Raw genomic sequence first — 21,839 nt, forward strand, 5'->3', positions numbered from 1 at the left:
ATTAAATATAAAAAAGGTCTATAGTCACGGTCAAAAACCGTGACCATAGCTAGTGAAAAGGGTGATCATAGGTCTATAGTTATGATTTTTTATCTATGGTTACGGTTTTTCCACCGTGACCTATGATGACTTGCAAATGACGAGAGGGGCTAGAGTAGGACCAGAGGTGGCGTCGTGCGTGAGGGGGAGGAGAATGCGTGGCTGGGAGAGAAGGAATGGAAATTTTGGCACTAAGGGTTATCTTCACCCTTTTCTTCTAAGGGAAGAACGACGAGTGAGGGGTTTTAAAAAAGAAATTTGAAAAATTGTACTCTATTGTCACTCCTCAAAATCGTGACCATAAACTTTTTTAGGTCACCTCCTAAAATCGTGATCATAGGTACCTTTAGGTCACTCTCCAAAACTGTGATCATAGACCCTTTTAGGTCACCCTTTTGTAAAACCGTGACCATAGACTCTTTTAAGTTACCCCTCAAAACCGTGACCATAGATGTTTTTTGGTCACGGTGAAAACCGTGACCATAGACCATTTTAGGTCACCCCAAAAACCGTGATTATAGACCCCTTTAGGTCACCCCCAAAACCATGAACACAGACCCTTTTAGGTCACTCTTTTTTGAAAAACCGTGACCATAGACTATTTAAGATCACCCCTCAAAACCGTGACCATAGATGTAACAACCTCCCTTCACCCCTTTTAGAAACAAAATTAAATTCGAATTTTGAAAATAAGTTAGGAGATGTGTTTAGAATTTTGAATTATGGATAGGAATATAATAACCGCCCTTCTTTTGAATTTAAAATTATCCCAACCACCCTACCACTGAAAGTATATAAATAGGGGTACACCAATAGGTAGAAGATCATCCCTCTCAAACACTAATCCTCTTCCTTCTCTCTCTACGAAAATATTCTATGTGCAAACACAAGAGGCAAGCTCATAGGTAGGGCTGGCAATGGGTAGGGTAGGGTAGGGTTTGGACCCTACCCTAACCCTACCCGCGGGTTGAAAATTTCATTAAAACTCTACCCTACCCTACCCGCGGGTTGAGACTCTCTCAACCCTAACCCTACCCGTACCCTAAAATTCTAAACCCTACCCTACCCTACCCTACCCTACCCGCAGAAATATCAATTTTTTTCAAAGTAAATATAAAATTCAATTATTTCGAATTTTATACGTATTAATAACATAAAAAATAAAAAACTAATGCTCTAAATTACTAAATTAATTAACTAGTTTAGTGGTTGTTCACTTATTATAAGTCATTGCATAAGAAAGATTGTGGATTCAACTCTCACTTTCTTCACTATATAGAGAAATTTTTATAAAATATGTGTTATATATGAGGTGCGGGTAGGGTAGGATAGGGTACACCCTAAACTCGTACCCCTACTCATAGGCAATAAAGAGGCGTTAGAAAAAGAGTAGCGGATTATGCTTTTTCTTACTTTTATGTTTGGCATGTATTATGCTCTATCATTATTTTTTCATCTATACATGTTATCATTTTTGGTATCTCATGGCATTAATTGTCTTCTTTCTCATTTTTTATCCACAATTATCATATTTGTCCATTATGTATTCATGTTCTCTTAAAGTCATTAGTACATGTCTTTTTATAAGTTTTATTCAAATTATATAATATGTCCTATTTTTTCATTATGTTCATCAATATAATCTTTTAGTTTATGCCACTATATTATTGATATTCCTTTAAAATTGAGAGTACATACCCTTTTTATTAGTTTTATTCAATTATATAATATGCCCTATTTTTTATTATGTGCATTTATATGATCTTATATGCCATTAGTTAATATTCCTTCAGGGTCAAAAGTACATATCCTATTATAAGTTTTATTATTTAAAATACCCTATTTTCATTATATGCAATTATATGACCTTTCATGCCATTATATCATTAATATTCTTTTAGGGTCAAGAGTACATATCCTTTTATAAGTTTTATTATTTAAAATGTCATATTTCATTATATGCAATTATATGACCTTTTATGTCATTATGCAATTATATGACCTTTTATGTCATTATATTATTAATATTTATTTAGGGTCAAGAGTACATATCCTTTTATAAGTTTTATTATTTAGTATGCCCTATGTTCATTATATGCAATTATATGATTTTTATGCCATTATGTTATTAATATTCTTTTAGGTCGAGAGTACATACTCTTTTATAAGTTTTATTTAATTATGTAATATGCCCTATTTTCGGTACTTTAATATGACCTTTCAACTTATGTCATTATGTTACTAATATCTCTTTAATTAGAGAGTACATGTATATCATGTGCCATATAACTAGGATCTCACTATTTCACCTGTCCCTTTCATCACCACATGTGTCCATCTTCTTGTATAATTCTTTGTATGATTTTTGTAAATTGAACGGAGGGAATGATCATTTGGTAAGAAAAGCTGACCCAAAAGAAAGATATCGATATGATCCCTCGATAAGGAAAGGTATCGCCAAAACATTCGGGATAAGAACCTTCGGTAACGGAAGAGGACTCCCATTTTTATACCGGTTTGAGTTCAATACCTTCCATAAAAGCTACAAGTTAAGAAGGAGAAAATAAAATTTTGATTATAATTATATTTTTAAGGTTATTTTCTTAAGTTATGATTATGTTAAGGTTTCATGAGTTATTATCCTTTCTATTGACTTGCCTATATCAACATTACATGTTTTTCTTTTATGCCTATCATGTTTTATGTTTTACATGAAAGGTTCATAATACATGCCATGTCATATGATTTTTAAATCGCATATGGACTGGGGGATAGATATGGAGGTGTTACATAGTTTTAAGTTCTCATCCCTTCTTTTTTCCATACTATCTCCAGAGGAACATGGCACAGAAAATGGAGACGACACAGTACCTCCGAGAGTAACTTTTGAGTATGACCCCTCGAAACACGCGTGGGTAGTTACGACCATTAATACCGTGCTCCAAATTATCTACTTAGGTCGAGATTTCGTAGGAGGAGACCCCCAAATACATGGTCGTAACCTTTCTAGATACGAATACTTCAGCACTCAAGAAACTGTCACCTGAGGTGGTATATCTCGAATCAGATTCCGAGGCAGAGGAAGATGAGTCCGATAGCCCTAGCCAGGAAGAGGACTGCTAGTACCTCGATTCATGAAAAATTGAAGGGTCCTGACCAAGGATAGAATATGACACAAGGATGAAATTTCTTCGATGAAATTAGTTAGGGTGCATTGGTTTCTTTTCCTTTCATCATAATTACTTTTAAGCACTTTCTTCTTTTAGAATCGTACTCATGGGAATTTTGTTTTTTATTCTATTTGTTCAAACTTCTTTGAGTGTATTCAATTCCGTCTTCTCAGTGCTATTTGATTGCTACCAAAAACGTCATACATATTTCCTTCCTTCCTTGGGTAACAATTGAGTTTATTAGTTTTCTATCAAGGGTGACACCCTATCTAAAGGTTTTCAAGGGTAGGATTTTACCTAGGGTGTTATAATAGACCCTTTATGTCACCCTTTCGTAAAACCATGACCATAGACTCTTTTAAGTCACCCTTCAAAACTGTGACCATAGATGTCTTTTGGTTACAGTGAAAAACTATGACCATAGACCATTTTAGGTCACTCCAAAACCGTGATTATAAACCCCTTTAGGTCACCTCCAAAACCGTGACCATAGACTATTTTAGTTCACCTTTGTTTGAAAAACCATGGTCATAGACCATTTAAGGTCACCCCCCAAAGCCGTGACCATAGACCCCTTTAGATCACCTCAAAAAATCATGACCATAGACTCCTTTAGGTCACCATTTTTTTAAAAACTGTGACCATAGACTCTTTTTAGTCACAAAAAAAATGTTGTGACCATAGACCTCTTTAGGTTATCTCCATAAACCGTTACCATAGACCTTTTTATGCCACCACTTTTTTAAAAATCGTGATTATAGGTACTCTATGGTCACTTTTTTAAAAAAACCGTGGCCATAGCCTTTTTTTGTTACGATAAAAAAAACCGTGACCATAGAAATTTTTTTACGGTAACCAAAAGAATCGTAGCCATAGATCTAAAATGTTGTAGTGATTACCACTTAAGCTGCAGAGTTCTTGAACAATCTTGATGAATGTCACTTCACATGTACATGCATGCTGTAGAGACACGAGAATCTTGAGAAGAGGGAGATTGTGATTGAGTAACGAATGATGTGTATTCAATCATTTGAAAAGAAATGTTAGGGAGTCATTGAAGAACGAAACTCTCGTACAATCTAGAATTTTCACAAATAAATTCCCGTTGTAAGTATAGCTTCTAGATCGACAAGAATCCCTTTTTTATAAACGTTTTGGTTGTCACAAGTAACAAACCCAATAAAATTTATAAACTGAAGTATTCAAACATCGGGTCATCTTCTCAAGGAATTGCAGGGAAGTATGATTTATTATTGGTTATGAAAAACAATATTTTTAGGTTTTTGAAAGGTTTGAACAAGAAAAATAATTTGCAGGAATTAATAAATCAATAGCAAAGAAAACTCTTGGCAAAGTATGAAAACTGGAAGTCCTATCCTAGTTATCCTTATCAGGTGTGATGAGTATTGTCCGTTGCTCCCATTTAGTCAACCCTTACTAAATAAAGGAAAGTATAGTGGACCAATTAATTTGATTCCTCAAGTCCTAGTCAACTCCTAAGGAAAGACTAGCTTTAGAGGGATCCAAATCAACCAGCAAACTTCAAATATTAATCAACTGCTGAGTTTGATAACTCAAGAGTCACCAATCAATCAACTAAAGCAAGGAATATAAGAAACTAAATAAAAGTCATATGTCTGAAAATACCTCAAATTATATTAATTAAGAAAATCCTAACATGAAAAGTTCATAAACAAATAAAAGAGAAAATAAATAAAAAGAACATTGAACCTGTGATGAAGAAGATAAAAATATTCCTAAATCCTTTAAGAGGAATCCTAATCCTAAGAGAGAAGAGAGAGGAGAGAACCTCTCTCTAAAACTACATCTAAATTATGAAAAGTGAATTATGAATGAATGTATGTTCTATCAAGTATGGATGTATTCCCCCACTTTATAGCCTCTAATATGTGTTTTCTGGGCCGAGAAATGGGTCAAAAATAGCCCAGAAATTGCTGCTAGTTCGTACAGGTCGTGGCAAAGTGACGCGGAGGCGTCGTCCACGCGTTTGCGTGGATTGAAATTCGTAGATGCGACGCGTGCGCATCATCCATGCATCCGCGTCATCTAACTTTGGGGCAGATATGGCAAATTATATATCGTTGTGAAGCCCCGGATGTTAGCTTTCCAACTCAACTAAAACCGCGTCATTTGAACCTCTGTAGCTCAAGTTATCGTCTATTTAGTACCAAGAGGTCAGGCTGGACAGCTTTAGCAGTTCCTTGTATTCCTTCCAGTTTTGCATGCTTCCTTTCCATCATCTAAGCCATTCCTGCCCTGTAATCTCTGAAATCACTTAACACACATATCAAGGCATCGAATGGTAATAAGAGAGGATTAAACATAGCAAAATTAAGACCAAAAAGCATGTTTTCAATCATAACACAGAATCAGGAAGGAAAATGTAAAACATGCAAATCATATGAATAAGTGGGTAAAGAGTTGATAAAAACCACTCAATTGAGCACAAGATAAACCATGAAATAGAGGTTTATCAACCTCCCCACACTTAAACATTATCATGTCCTCATGCTAAGCTCAAGAGAAGCTATAAAGGAGTGAAGAGGAATGATAGAGAGTATGCAATGCAACCTATCTATGCAGATGCAACTACATGCAAAATGTTTCTACCTACTTGGTTAAAAGTAAACAAGTTCTTCAAGACAAATATGAATCAAATTTCACTAATTCAAATTACACAATAAAAGACAAGTAAACTTGTAAGAAGATAGCTCATGAAAGTAGGAAACATAGAATCAAGCACTGAAACCTCACTGGTAGTATATATCACTCTAGTCTCTCTAGTGTATAGGGTAATCACTCTATTCTTCTCTAATCATACTTTCTAAACTTTGTTCTTCATCTAACCAATCAATAAATATTTAATGTATACATACAAACATCATGAGGTCTTTTTCAAGGTTGTAATGGGGCTAAGGTAAGGGTAAGGGTATATATATAAGGCTAAGTGAGCTAATAATTGAACCCTTGATTAGTCTAAGATGTCACCTAACATATACATACTCTATATAATCTAGAAATCTTGCCTAGCTGCCCAATTTTTCCACTTGTGTGTTACATACTCATGCACCAATTTTATTTTTTATTTTATCCCATGTGCGTTGATTCTTTAATTTTTGCATTGGGGTAAATTTTTTTTTGTTCTCTTATTTAATTACTTAATTTTTTTTAAAATATAAGAATAATATATCAATGCACATGGTGTTTTAATTATTTTGATTTCACATGAGCATGCTCCCAAATTTCAAATAATTTATTCACTTTAATACCTTTTTTCTATCATCCCATGTTCCCATAAGTTTCCCCACACTTAGTTGATACACAATTTCTATCTTAAGCTAACCAAGGGTTTAACTTGAGATTTTTTAATTTATTTTTCTGCTTAAGGCTAGTAATGTGGTTATAGAATAGAAAGGGATTAAAAGGCTCAAGGGGGCTAACAAGGGTGATGTAAAAAGTAGGCTTATTTGGGATAAGTGAGCAATAATTCAAATAATGACCTCAATCACATGCAGGTATGTATCTACATTCTATATTGGACTTATAGACTGCAACAAAGTAAAGATTATAATCATAGAGAAGGAAACACACAAGAATAAAATATTATGGTTAAATAATGTAACTATGCAATTAAGCTCAAAATCTCACGGGTTGTGTGTTCTTTAGCTCAAAAACCATGTTCCAATTTACAATCTTCCAAACAAGTTTAACACAAATTTTTCAATTTAAATTAGTGAAATACTATAAAAATTTCTTGAAAAAGAAAATATTACTTCAACCAAGTAGTAACTAAATGCATAAAATCAAATAAATATGCAATCAAATATGCAAATGCAACAATGAACAAACAAAGAAAATAGAGTATTGGTGTTGAAAAGAAGGTTACTAACCCCTAGAAGTCGGTATCGACCTCCCCACACTTAAAGATTGCGCCGTCCTCGGTGCATGCTAAGATGTACAAGTGGACGGGCTGCTCCAACTGATGCCTTTCTCTATAGATTCTGCAGATTGACTTGCCTGTCTCCCTATTAAGAAGCTTTTTCTCTCTCTTCATGGTGGCCATCCTAAAAGAAGAGAAAAAGGAAGGAAAGTAACCCAAAAATAAAGATAAGAACATAAATAAAATATGGGTGTTAATGCCAAATAATAAAGGTTTCAATTACATGGTAGCTACAACATGCAAGTGAGAAAATAGTGGAAGCAAATGGCATATCAATAGTACAAAAGTTGCAACAATGGGTAAGAGAGTGTGGGTAGTGCAAGAAAGTGTAAGTGCATATCAATGCAAAAGGAATATCAGTATTATAAAAATTAGCATTGACTTATGAATAATAATACCCAATCAGAATAGAACAAGTCATAAAGCACCAGAATAATTCAAGAAAAGATGCAATAGTTGAAGAAGACAATTTTAGCACCAATGGAAAAGAAAAAGAAAGTAAGAAAGGAGGAAGAAAGAAATAAGAGGGAAAGAAAAGATTTAGATATGGGGAAGAAAAAGATAAGATATTTGGTTGATATGGATAAGCTGTGCACCACTTGTGATGTGGACGCGTGAGTGACGCGTTCGCGCGGATAGCGCTTCTATGAAATGACGCAGACGCGTCATCCACGCGGTCGCGTAGATTGATTTGTGCCATTAGCGTCAGGGCAGCCTCGCGGTCGCGCAACTCTCTGTTTGAAACTCATATTGCCAAATCTTTAGGTCACGCGATCGCGTGGATGACCTTGTTTAAAGAACGACGCGGACGCGTAGGACACGCGTTCGCGTGGTAGGGCTTGTGCTGCTAGCACGAGTCCAGCCCAATTCCAGCTCAACTTTCGACCATACACCCTTATACGTCAATTTACAGGGCCCGCATTCGCGTGGGTGACACGGATGCGTGGGAGGCATTTTTCCCACATGACGCGGACGCATCAGTGACAGGGTCGCGTGGGTCAAATTGTGCCAAAGGCACGCCTCCAGCCACACTTTCGCGTGACTCTCTGTTCCTTTCTTCTCGTTTCTAAGGTACCTACGACGCGGACGCGTCATTGACGCTGTCGTGTCGCGTGCTCTCTCTTTTTTTTTTTATAAAAATGCAGTATGCAGAATGCAATGCTAACATGAATGTTATGCATGATTCTAGGTTCAATAAAAACTCAAAAACAGACTAAAATTAAAACTGAAAAAGAAACGATCATACCATGGTGGGTTGTCTCCCACCTAGCACTTTTAGTTAAAGTCCTTAAGTTGGACATTCTGGTGAGCTTCTTGTCATGGCGGCTTGTGCTTGAACTCATCTTGAAACTTCCACCCATGCTTGGTCTTCCAATAAGCTTGATCCTCATATATTCCCGGATCCCAAATCTTGTTTCTACACCCATCTTCAAGTTGAGTATCATGATTCCATCCGGGTGGTTCAACTATAGAATTCTCACTGAAGCGTTCAAACAACTTCCTAGACCCATTCAATTGAGCTCTATACCAACCTTTGCGTTTAAACTTAAAGCTTCCAACCATAATGAACTTTGCAGGACAATTCCTACCACTGACCATCTTCCTCTTACGCTTGATGCCACAAAGAGCTCTAAGTTGACCATCCGTCTCCAGTAGCCCATATTCAAGTGGAATTAGAAAGTTAAGGGATATGAATTTTACCCACTTGAATGTTGTGAAGGATGATGGTAACTTAGGGGGAGGTGTTTCTAATGAACGTGCAATCTCCACTCCCTTGTGCTCGTCTTTGACATCTTCCACCTCTTTGCAAGCTTCTTCAATTTCAACCTCTTCCTCTTGGTAGTTTTCTTCTGATTTAATTTCTTCTTCATTGTTCACCAAGGGCATGGGAGGTTGTGCTTCTTCTTCTTTAATCTCCATGTCAAGTCCAATGGGAGAGGATTCAAATATAGATAAGAATTCATTAATGATTGAATCCATCTCTTAATCGTCCCCTTCAAAGTCTTCAACCATGATATGCCTTGGAGGTTGTACACCCTCCTCAATATTAAATTCAAACTCCTTAGAAGGGGGCTCTGTGGCTTGAGTTTCCCATGGAGGTTCCGCATCTCCTAAGTCTTCAACCACTTCTTCCTCTTCAACGGCAGGCGTAGCTTCTTCTAAATATTCCAATATAAAGTCGTGCTGCTCACTGTCCACTGGAGTTTCCAACTTCTCCTTCACGCCACGTTCTTCAGTAGATTCTCCACATGAAGCCATGGGGGTTCCTTGAATGTCTGAACGTCAGGAAGGTAATCGAATTATCGCTTGATCTAGTTGGCGAAGGGTTGCATGAAATTTTTTCACTGTTTCCTTGAGACGATCCCTTGATTCTTGTTGCGCTCGGCTATCATAAGTAGGATCATAGTGCTCTTGGATTGATAGATATGGAGATAGTGTATATTGAGGTGGTGGTTCTTGAGAGTAATTGGGGTGGAATTGGGATAGTTCTATATATGGTTCATACGGCTCATAAGGTGGTTGGTATGGTGGTTGAGGGTTAGGATTATATGAGGTTGTTTGGTAGTAAGGGGCTTGTGAGTATGGTGGTCCAAAGTCATGTTGAGGAGGGGGTTCATAGGCATATGGTGGTGGTTGTTGATAATCAAAAGAGTGCTCACCATAGCTTTGCCTTGATATGCATCACAGAATGGTTGTTGATAATCCATTGGAGGTGGTTGTTGCCATGAGGGTTGATCAAATCCTTGTGGCTCCTCCCATCTTTGATTCTTCCAACCTTGATGCCCGTTCTCATTATAGTTCCCATTCCTAACAACAACATTGGAATCAAACTTGAAGCCAGAGGGGTGAGAGTTCATAGTAGTAGGAGAAAATAAAATCAAAAACTAATAAAAAGAAAATATTTTGAAAAAGATATGATTTTTAGAAAAAAAGATAAGATAAGATTTTGAAAAAGATATGATTTTTTTGAAAAATATTTGAAATTTGAAATTTGATTTTGAAATAAGATAAGATAAGATAAAAATTTTAAAATAAAAATCTGAAATTTTTTTTGAAAAATATTTACAATAACCAATAATAAGGCACACGTTTGCAATTCCCTGACAACGGCGTCATTTTGAAGAACGAAACTCTCGCGCAATCTAGAATTTTCACAAATAAATTCCTGTTGTAAGTATAGCTTCTAGACCGACAAGAATCCCTTTCATACAAATATTTTGGTTGTCACAAGTAACAAACCCAATAAAATTTATAAACCGAAGTATTCAAACCTCGGGTCATCTTCTCAAGGAATTGCAGGAAAGTATGATTTATTATTGGTTATGAAAAATAATATTTTTGGGTTTTTGAAAGGTTTGAACAAGAGAAATAATTTGTAGGAATTAATAAATCAATAGCAAAGAAAAACTCTTGGAAAAGTATGAAAACTGGAAGTCCTATCCTAGTTATCCTTATCAGGTGTGATGAGTATTGTCTGTTGCTCCCACTTAATCAACCCTTACTAAATAAAGGAAAGTATAGTGGACCAATTAATTTGATTTCTTAAGTCCTAGTCAACTCCTAAGGAAAGACTAGCTTTAGAGGGATCCAAATCAACCAGCAAATTTCAAATATTAATCAACTGCTGAGTTTGATAACTCAAGAGTCACCAATCAATCAACTAAAGCCAGGAATATAAGAAACTAAATAAAAGTCATATGTCTGAAAATACCTCAAATTATATTAATTAAGAAAATCCTAACATAAAAAGTTCTTAAATAAATAAAAGAAAAAAATAAATAAAAAGAACATTGAACCTGTGATGAAGAAGATAAAAATATTCCTAAATCCTTTAAGAGGAATCCTAATCCTAAGAGAGAAGAGAGAGGAGAGAACCTCTCTCTCTAAAACTACATCTAAATTATGAAAAGTGAATTATGAATGAATGTATGTTCTGTCAAGTATGGATGCATTCCCCCACTTTATAGCCTCTAATATGTGTTTTTTGGGCCGAGAACTGGGTCAAAATCAGCCTAGAAATCGCTATTGGTTCGTACAGGTCGCGGCAAAGTGACGCGGAGGCGTCGTCCACGCGTTTGCGTGGATTGAAATTCGTAGATGCGACGCGTGCGTGTCATCCACGCGTCCGTGTCGCCTAACTTCGGGGCAGCTATAGCAAATTATATATCGTTGTGAAGCCCCGGATGTTAGCTTTCTAACGCAACTAAAACTGCGTCATTTGGATCTTTGTAGCTGAAGTTATGGTTGATTTAGTACCAAGAGGTCAGGCTGGACAGCTTTAGCAGTTCCTTGTATTCCTTCCAGTTTTGCATGCTTCCTTTCCATCCTCTAAGCCATTCCTGCCCTGTAATCTCTGAAATCACTTAACACACATATCAAGGCATCGAATGGTAATAAAAGAGGATTAAACATAGCAAAATTAAGACCAAAGAAGCATGTTTTCAATCATAGCACAAAATCAGGAAGGAAAATGTAAAACATGCAAATCATATGAATAAGTGGGTAAAGAGTTGATAAAAACCACTCAATTAAGCACAAGATAAACCATGAAATAGGGGTTTATTAGTCATCAAAATTTATTGTTTTTGGTCATTATTTAGTCATTAATTCAATTTTTTTAGTCTAATTCTATTAATTTAATAATTTAACAATATATTTTATCTCATACTTTTAAATATTAATAATTAACTGATGATTAAAAATAATAAATTCTAAAAATTCTTTAGCATTCCTTAACTTAAAATTCATGTACTGACACTAGCTACATATATACTTGCTCTGTTCTGTTAGTTTTTGCCTTGCATAGTTTCTAACCGCTTCTCATTCTAACAACATTAAATTTTAACAGCAAACTAACTACTAATTTTGGCTAACCACATAACTTCGTAATACCCCTCAAACTTAAGTAGGATATGACACAATCTAAATTTTCCTACAAACTTAGAGAATAAAAACATTGATAGCCACTTTGTAAAGATATTTGTCATTTGATAAGTTTCGAAATAATATACAACATACAACACTTTCCAATTTACGAAGTCGCCGATAATTCAATTCTAGATGCTTGCACCTGCCATGCAGTACCAGATTTGCTCCCATGTTTTTGCAACAGGTGCTGTATGTTGGAATTTTCTCAGAATTTCTTAACCCAAAGATTATCCATGTTAAATTATTAAGAAAGAAAATACTTGAATGCAGAAGCGTACCTGAATTCATAAACATGAATCATGATTGGAAGATTCTAGATCTTGTGGTTCTTTCGATCTTTCTCAACCAAAACCTTCTGTATTCTTAGGCGGCTGAATTGCAACTTCTCTGATGAGAAAAGATTTGCTGAGGCGGCTTTGGTATATTAGGGACCGAAACCCTGAAGGCACTATTTATATTTGAGCATGACACCCATTAAACCCTAAAGCCTAAATAAAATAGTATTTAAAGTCCAAAAGGTAATATATCTAAAATCCAAAAAATAATTATCTAAGGAACAAAAGATAATATCTGGTTTTATTCTCGTTTAATTTTAAATAAAAAATAATTATGACTTATTCAATTTAGCATTTACAACAATAAATGAGATCACTTTTATATAAGTCATTTAATTTGAAATAGCATAATTTGTGATTATAATTAATATATGTATTGTCCACAAATAAAATTAAGAAATTAAAATAATTTTCTAACAATCTCCCACTTGTGCTATACATATATTCTTTCTTGACATAATCACATCTTATAAACTTTACGCGCGCATCTAAATGCTATTTCCCTTATTACTTTAACAATCTGGTCCGTCTCGTACATTACATATGGAATTACCACAGCTTCTATCACATTAAATATCGTGACTAAACCACGATAATCACCATCCTAATATACTTAACGACATAGATCAAATTTGGATGAGTAATATGGAAATTACATATTAAGTGATCTCACGCATGTCTTTTTCCAGCAGGTCCAACTTTAAAACTTTATTGAAATCAAACATAAAACAAATATTGCAAAATGAACATTTCACATAACATGAAATAAACCATCAACTTAATCATGCAGAAAAAATAACTCAATATCTGTCATAAGACATATAGCATAATATAAGCTCCCATTAAACCAAGGCATCACAAATATTGACACCCATCCGAGCAGTGTGCTTATGAAAGACTTTAGGGATCAATCCCTTGGTTAATGGATCTGCTAGCATATACTCTGTTCCTATATGCTCTATGAAAATTTGTTTTTCTTGAATTTTCTCTTTGACAACTAAGAACTTGATATCTATATGCTTCGATTTTGTCAAGCTCTTACTGTTGTTGGAGTATAACACTGCTGACTTATTGTCACAGAATATCTTTAATGGATTTTCAATGTCATCTATTATACGAAACTCAATGACAAAGTTTCGCAAACCATATGCCCATGTTTGGATGCCTCAAAGCAAGCAACATATTCTGCCTCCATTGTTGAGGAAGCTACAAGAGTTTATTTGTTTGTTAGACTTCCATGCAATAGCTTCTCTATCCAAAATGAAGATACAACCGCAAGTAGAACGTCTACTATCTTGGCATCCCGCAAAATCGAAATCAGAATACCCAATGATTTCCAAATTTTCTGATCTGCAATAAGTAAGCATGTAATCATTTGTTCTCTTCAGATAACGCATTACGCATTTAACAGCTATCCAATGATCCATGCCCAGATTGCTCAAGAATCTACCTAACATTCCCACTATAAATAATATATCGGGACGTGTGCAGACTTGAGCATGCATTAAGCTCCCTAGTGCTGATACATAAGATTTATCATGCATTGCTGTCCTTTCGAGATCATTTTTAGGGCATTGCTTGAGACTGAACTTGTCTCCTTTAGCTATGGGTAGGGGTGGCAAACGGGCCTAAACCCGTCGGGCTGATTCGCGTAACCCGTCAAAAAAGGCGGGTTGGGCTGGAAAATTGGGACCTCCAAATAGCAAAAGCCCGCCTAACCCGCACTGCGGGCTTTGGCGGGGTGGGGCAGGCTTCCCTGCCGGGCTTAGTAATTTTTTAGCAAGGGGTATTTTTACAATATTTTTGTCAAAATTCAACTTTTCTCAACCCAACTTTCAAGAGAATGAAGATGAAAGTTGAGTGTTTTGGATTATGTTTATTTTGTTTTAGAGACAATATTTATAATTATATTTTAGATTATGTTTATTTTGCTTTGGGAACAATATTTATAATTATGTTTTGGATGAAAATTTGGTTTATAATTATGTTTATTAGATATTTATAATTACAAAGACTTTAATGTTTGTGAATATAAAAATTATAATTTGTTTATACCTTTTGAAATTATAATATTTAAAAGTAAAAAATAGAAGAAATTTTTTTATGCCTTTATATATATTATTTAATAGTTAAAAGTAAAAAAGAGGATATTTGGCAAGCTTAGCCCGCTGACCCGCAGCCCACCGTTAGGTGGGGTGGGGCAGGCTTCCCCGCTTGCCACTCGTAGCTATGGGTGTGTCTATTAGTCTACAATTTTTCATGCCATATCTACTTAAAATCTTTTCGATATAGTTCTTTTTTGATAATCCAAGAATACCTTGAGAGCAATCTCTTAGTATCTCGATTTCTAATACAAAAGGGGCATCACTAAGATCTTTTATTTTGAATTTGTTCGATAGAAATTTCTTAATTTCATGCGACAAGCCTATATCGTTACTGGCAAGTAGAATGTCATAAACATATAAGACCAAAAAGATGTATTTACTCCCACTAAACTTGCGGTATACACATTCATCTATGATATTTACCTCAAAACCATATGAAACTTGTGATACCAATGACAGGAAGCTTGTTTGAAACCATAGATGGATTTCTTTAACTTACAAACCATAGATTTTGAATCACCTGATACAAAATTTTCTGGTTGCATCATATACATCGTTTTATCAATGTCAAAATTTAGAAACGCTGTCTTTACATCCATTTGATGTAGCTTTAAGTCAAAATGAGCTACTAGTGTCATTATGGTTTTTGATGATACTAGAGAGAAAGTCTCTTTATAGTCTATGCCTTCTTTTTTAGTAAAGCCTTTAGCAACTAAACGAGCTTTATATCTCTCGACATTACCCTTAGAATCCCTTTTAGTTTTAAATATCCATTTACAACCAATTGGTTTCACACTTTAGGTAATTCTACGAGATCCCAAACGTCATTGTCTTTCATAGACTTCATCTCTTCTTTCATGGCATCGATCCACTTTTCAGAGTTAAAACTTTGCATGGCTTGAAGAAAATTGATTGGGTCATTTTCTGTCAAACCAATGCCATCCTCATGTTCTTGGAGATAGACTACATATTCATCCGAAATTGCACTTCTCCTTTCTCTTATGGATCTCCTTAATAACACTTCTTGAGGTTGTCGAGCTTGCTGTATGGGTTGGGATTGAGGAGGATTCTCATTATTTTCCTGTACTGTAGCAGCATCTTGAGCAACAACAATATTCTCATTATTCTCTTGTACTGTAACTGGATCTACAATAGGATTCTCATTGTGCTCTTGTACTATAACTGTATCTTGAACAATAATAGGCACAAAGATCTGATCATTGTTAGTTATAGAATCCTCATCAAAAGCTATATTCCTAATATTTCCTTCCCTCCCCAAACTCAACATCCTCAAGAAATCTCGCATTTCCTGTTTCAAAAATAGACCTTGATGCAGGATTATAAAACTTGTACCCCCGTAAACGTTCAGCATAACCAAAAAAGTAGCAACTAATTGTCCCTGAGTCCAATTTTCTTTCATGCGGCCTATAAGGTCGGACCTCAGTTGGACATCCCCAAATATGCAAATGCTTTATAGTGGGCCTTTTCCTAGTCCAAATTTCATAAGGGGTTTTGTTAACTGCTTTTCTTGGCATCCTATTAAGGATGTACACTACGGTCTTTAAGACTTCTTCCCAGAGTGATTTAGGCAAAGAAGAATGACTAATCATACTTCTCACCATATCCTTAAGAGTTCGGTTCCTTCGTTCTGCAACACCATTCATGCTAGGTTTGCCTGGCATGGTGTATTGCGGAACAATACCACACCTCTCTAGGAAAAGAGCAAAAGGCCCGGGATGTTGCTCACCTGAACCGTCATATCTTCCGAAGCATTCTCCACCACGATCAGATTTGACAGCTTTAATTTTCTTCCCATGTTGAAGTTCAACTTCAGCTTTGAAAGACTTGAAAACATCCAAGACTTGGGACTTTTTATGAATTAAATATAGATACCTGTAACGAGGGTAATCATCTATGAACGTAATAAAATACCGTTGTCCATTCCATGAGACAGTAGGGAATGGACCACATATATTGGTATGTATCAGTTCTAAGACATCTTTAACTCTCTCGGCACCTAACTTCCTTTCGTTTGTCCTTTTTCCCTTTATGCACTCAATGCAGACTTCAAAGTCCACCAAATTTAGGGGGTCTAAGAATTCAATCCGACACGAGCTTATGAATTCTCTGTTTAGAGATGTGACCTAGGCGTTTGTGCCATAATGATACCAAATTCTCATTAGGTTTTCGTTTTGTACCTGTTTGCAATTTTCATTATTATAGGAATTCAAATCAAACCTATATAGATTATCCACCAAACAACCAGAGTAAATATTATTTGAATTATAAAAGAGACTAACTTTATTATTTTCGAATAAACAAAAATAACTGAATTTGTCCAAACAAAAAATAGAAACTAAATTCCATCTAAATGACAGTACATAAAATGTCTCTAATAAATCCAAGTAAAATCAACTCGTGGAGCATAATCTAAAGGTTCCTATAACTTTGACTGCAACCATATTGCCGTCTGCCACATAGATGTATCTTTCAACATCACTTTGAGGTCGGCTCCATAGGCAATCCTGCATAGTAATACTTACATGAGTAGTAGCAACAGAATTTACCCACCAAGTATCAACAGGTGCATAACTTAAACTAGCCTCAAAACAAACGAAAGTAATAATTATACCCTTCTTTACACGCCAAGTGGCATATTTGGTACAATCTTTCTTTATGGTCCTACCTTCTTACAGAAGAAATAGGTTAAAGGTTGATCATGTTTCTTAGTCTTTTTCTGCTTAGAAGGTGTATCCGCAGTAGTATCATGCTTTCTTTTATACTGAGAAGATGAAACCATGTGAGCATCTTCAGTCTTATCTTGCTGCAGCCTCTCTTCCTTTTGCACACAGTGAGATATAAGCTCATTTAAGGACCAAGTGTCATTCAGAATGTTATAACTCACTTTGAATTGCCCAAAGTGTGCAGGAAAGAAGATCAAAATGAAATGCACGTGTAAATCTTCAGATAACTCTAACTTTAATACTTTCAACTTTGAAGCAAGATGAGACATTTCCATAATGTACTCCATTATATTCCTTTTACCTTTATACCTCATGGAGACAAGTTTGCTCAAAAGGCTACTTGCCTCTACCTTTTCATTCTTAGCAAAGAATTTTTCAACATCTTTCAAGAACTGTTTGGCATCTTTATCCTCAGTAATTAAGCCTCGAAAAGCCTCAGGAATTGAGCATTTCATAATCATAATACTCATTCGATTGGATCTCTCCCATCTCTATTTTAACCTCATTGAGATTTTCTAGAGTTGAAGTGGATTTCTCCTCTCGAAGAGCTATATCCAAATCCATACAACCGAGGACAATCTCTACGATATCCTTCCAAACCTTAAAGTTTGAACCATTCAACACAGGAATACTGCTAATTTGTGCAAAAACATTGATAGTTGAAGTCATAGTTTATGGATTAGAACAAAAGGAACATGCAGTAAACATTAGTTAAATAATGGGAAAAATCCATATTGAGATATCTAAAACAACATTAATTTTCAATCTTTGGATAGAAAAATTAACTGTAATTGATACTTTCATTGCAGTAATCAAATATTATCAAAATTCCTGTCACACATTAAGCCTCTCTTTGGACCGACTAAATGCGCACATGGAAACTTAAACTTCGCAACCTATTTATTGCCGCATATATTATCTATTAATTGGCCAAACAATAACCTTCCTTTGGGCCAATTATTGACCGCATAATTAATAAAAAAATAAACAAAAGTATATAATGCTTATTATTTGGCCAAACAATAAACTTCCTTTGGGTCGATTATTGTTCGCATAAATAATAATCATTACTTTATTCTTAATTAGTTACCAAACCATGTGTTTACCATCAATATGTGTATATAATTTGGCCAAATATAGATCTTCCTTTGGGCTGACCAATATTCGCATGAATTACATATCACCATATTCCTAATGTTTTAAATAAATCAATTTTCACAAAAGAGGCTACTTTGGCAACATAATGTTCAATCAATTTATTCCAAAACCAAATCTTTATAAAATAGGTAGGTATAATAATCCAAATTATTACTAGTTTTCTTAGGTAACAATTAAAAAAATTATATATTTAAATCGTAAAAGGAATTAAATCTTAATGGTATTTTTTCCGGACCTTAAAGAAAACATAATTATAACTGTGCAACAAATTTATGTGCCAAAATTTTTTTTATCCGTTAAAATTAGAATCAATCATTATAATTCAATCCATGCAAAACATAAAAAAATAATGAATTTGCCAAAAGAATGAATCCATATGAAATGGTATAAAAAAACAAACACAAAACCTTTCTTTCCTTACAAAAAAAGATTCATATTCACAGATTAAATCATAGTACATACAAAAATAACTTTATAGTAAATATTCTCTTTAAGTACTATTTGTGTATTCTTTATACATTCTTTATGTATTCTTTCAATTTTATTAACATGTGCTACACAATCTAAAAGCAACACATATTTGAATCTAATTTTACAAACTCAAATTAAGATTCAAATTCAAATTAAAAAAATTATAATTTCTTAATGATTTAATCATAGATTGCTTTGATACCACTTGTTAGAATTTTCTCAGAATTCCTTAACCCAAAGATTATCCATGTTAAATCATTACGAAAGAAAATACTTGAATGCGGAAGCGTACCTGAATTCATAAACATGAATCATGATTGGAAGAGTCTGGATCTTGTAGTTTTTTCGATCTTCCTCAACCAAACCCTTTTATATTCTTAGGCGGCTGAATTACAACTCCTCTTATGGGAAAAGAGTTGCTGAGGCGCGGCTTTGGTATATTGGAGACCGAAACCCTAAAGGCACTATTTATATTTGAGCATAACACCCATTAAACCCTAAAACTCAAATAAAATAGTATCTAAAGTCCAAAAGATAATATAACTAAAATTCAAAAGATAATTATCTAAGGAACAAAAGATAATATTTGGTTTTTTTCTCATTTAATTCTAAATAAAAAATAATTATGACTTATTCAATTTAGCATTTATAATAATAAATGAGATCACCTTTATATAAATCATTAAATTTAAAATAGTATAATTTGTTATTATAATTAATATATGTATTGTTCACAAATAAATTAAAAAATTAAAATAATTTTCTAACACTGTATTCCCATGAGGCAATAGCCCTGTGTTCCCCTTCTAGTGTGGAGCGGCTTATTGTCACCCTGTCAAGTTTCATCCCAAAATATACGCAAATCGTACGAAATTATTCTCCTATCAGTGCACTTTTCAAAATTTAACCAGAAAGAAAAATGAAAGACATCAAGTAATTAAACAAATTAATAAGGCCATTCCTTATATAAGATCGCAAAAACAACTTTTTTTTAAGTGTTTATTTGGTCACATTTAAAAAGTTGTATTCTAAAAATATAAATTAATAATAAAAGTATAAATTATAAACAAAATTGAAGATTTAAGAAAAAATAATTATATTAATAATTTTAATTAATATTAATTCAAATGATACTTAATTTCTTAAATCAATACCAAATATTTTTTTTTCAAAATCTCAATTTCACAATAAATTTTATTGAAAGAATTAAAAAATAAATAAGAATTATTAGATTAAAATGAAATAATTAGTAATAAAAATTAGTAGATTAAAATATAAATATTCAAAAATCAGAGAAAATTATTAAAAGAATTATAAAAATTATAAATAAAAACTCAACTCATAAAAAAATATTAAATTAATAAAATGAAAAAAAGTACTAAAATAATAATAAATTGAAAGTAGAAAAATAATATTATAAAATCTATATATATTATAAAAAACAATAAAAAAATCAAATAATTCTGTAATAAAATTTTTGTTAAAAATTTAAATTTTAAATAAATTAAAAAATTGATATCAGAGTCAAATTAACGATTTTAAGAATATAGCTTTTAATAGAGTAACACTTTTAATCTTTATTACGTATCAAAAATTTAATACATGACAATTTATTTAATAGACGATATCAAACGTCTTTATTTAAAGACATTTCAAACATCTTTGCATGAGTCTCCATCAATTAATAAAGTTTATTTTTCAATTGTTTATTATTTTTTAAAGTAGTCAAAAACACTAAAAGTAACTACAGTAAAAGATTCAACAAAATTGCTAATTAGCACGTAATAAGCAATCATCAAATGAGTCGCATGTTATTTCTATGGTCAACCAGATGCCACATTTCACATTTTTATTGGCAATTTCGTTAGGTAGACAACAGGTATTGTAAATAACATAAATAATGGACTGTTTTCTAGTTTACTAAAATAACAAATATTTCTTCCTATGTATCAATCACAATTTAACCTTTCACCTTTTACCTTTCACTTTTTTCTCCTTTTACCATATCGATATCACTCTCCTTTTCTTGTCACACCATCAAAAAGAAACATCCAAATAACCAAACATCATGGAGAAACATCCGATTAATAAAAAAATCTAATTAGTCCAAAAAAACATCCAACCCCAAACTACCATAATATTTTAATTCTAAAACCAATGATGGTAAAATACATCCAATTAATATAAAAAGAAATATGTAATTAACTAAAAAATAAACATTCAACCACATAAGAATTTAATTCTCAGACCAATATCGATTAAAAACATCCAATTAACCCAAAAAAAACATTCATAATAAAAAAACACAAGTTAAACTAAACCCCTAGGATGGAAAGGAAAAAAACCAAGTCGCTGGGGAAGAGAGATGCGATTGATAGGCCGGGGTACACGTCTAGATAGAGATTGCTGCGTCGTCAGTGGTTATTACGACGAGACAGGAAGCCATGATGGCAACGGTTTGCAGCGTGAGAAGACGGTGCCACGCTGTTGGACGGTGGTGGCATTGCTTCCGAAGAGCACAGACGCAGCCGAACGCATAGGAGAAGAGGACGAACAACGGTTTTGCTTGCGTGGTCGGTGGTTGCTGCGGCACACGGAAAAGGAAGCCGTGATGACGTGACGGAGGACATTGGGCGATGGTGACCGGCGACACGGAGCAGCGGTGCGGTGTGGTGTTATACGACAGCTACGTGCAAGGATAAACAGCGCGGCTAGTGAGAGATGGAAAAGGAAAGGATGCGGACGTGCAGCTAGAGAGAGAAAAAACAGGCTTTTTAAAGTGAAATTAGGGTTAATTGGAATAGTATTTTTTAATAATTTTTAATTTTAAAATTTATTTTTTAATTTATTATTTATGTTATTTAGTATGAATATTATCCTCCTATACTTTCACTTTTATTAGTTCTTCTGTTGTATAACAGTCACAC

The sequence above is a fragment of the Arachis hypogaea genome, chromosome 10 (assembly GCF_003086295.3).
Source record: "Arachis hypogaea cultivar Tifrunner chromosome 10, arahy.Tifrunner.gnm2.J5K5, whole genome shotgun sequence".
NCBI lineage: Eukaryota > Viridiplantae > Streptophyta > Magnoliopsida > Fabales > Fabaceae > Arachis > Arachis hypogaea.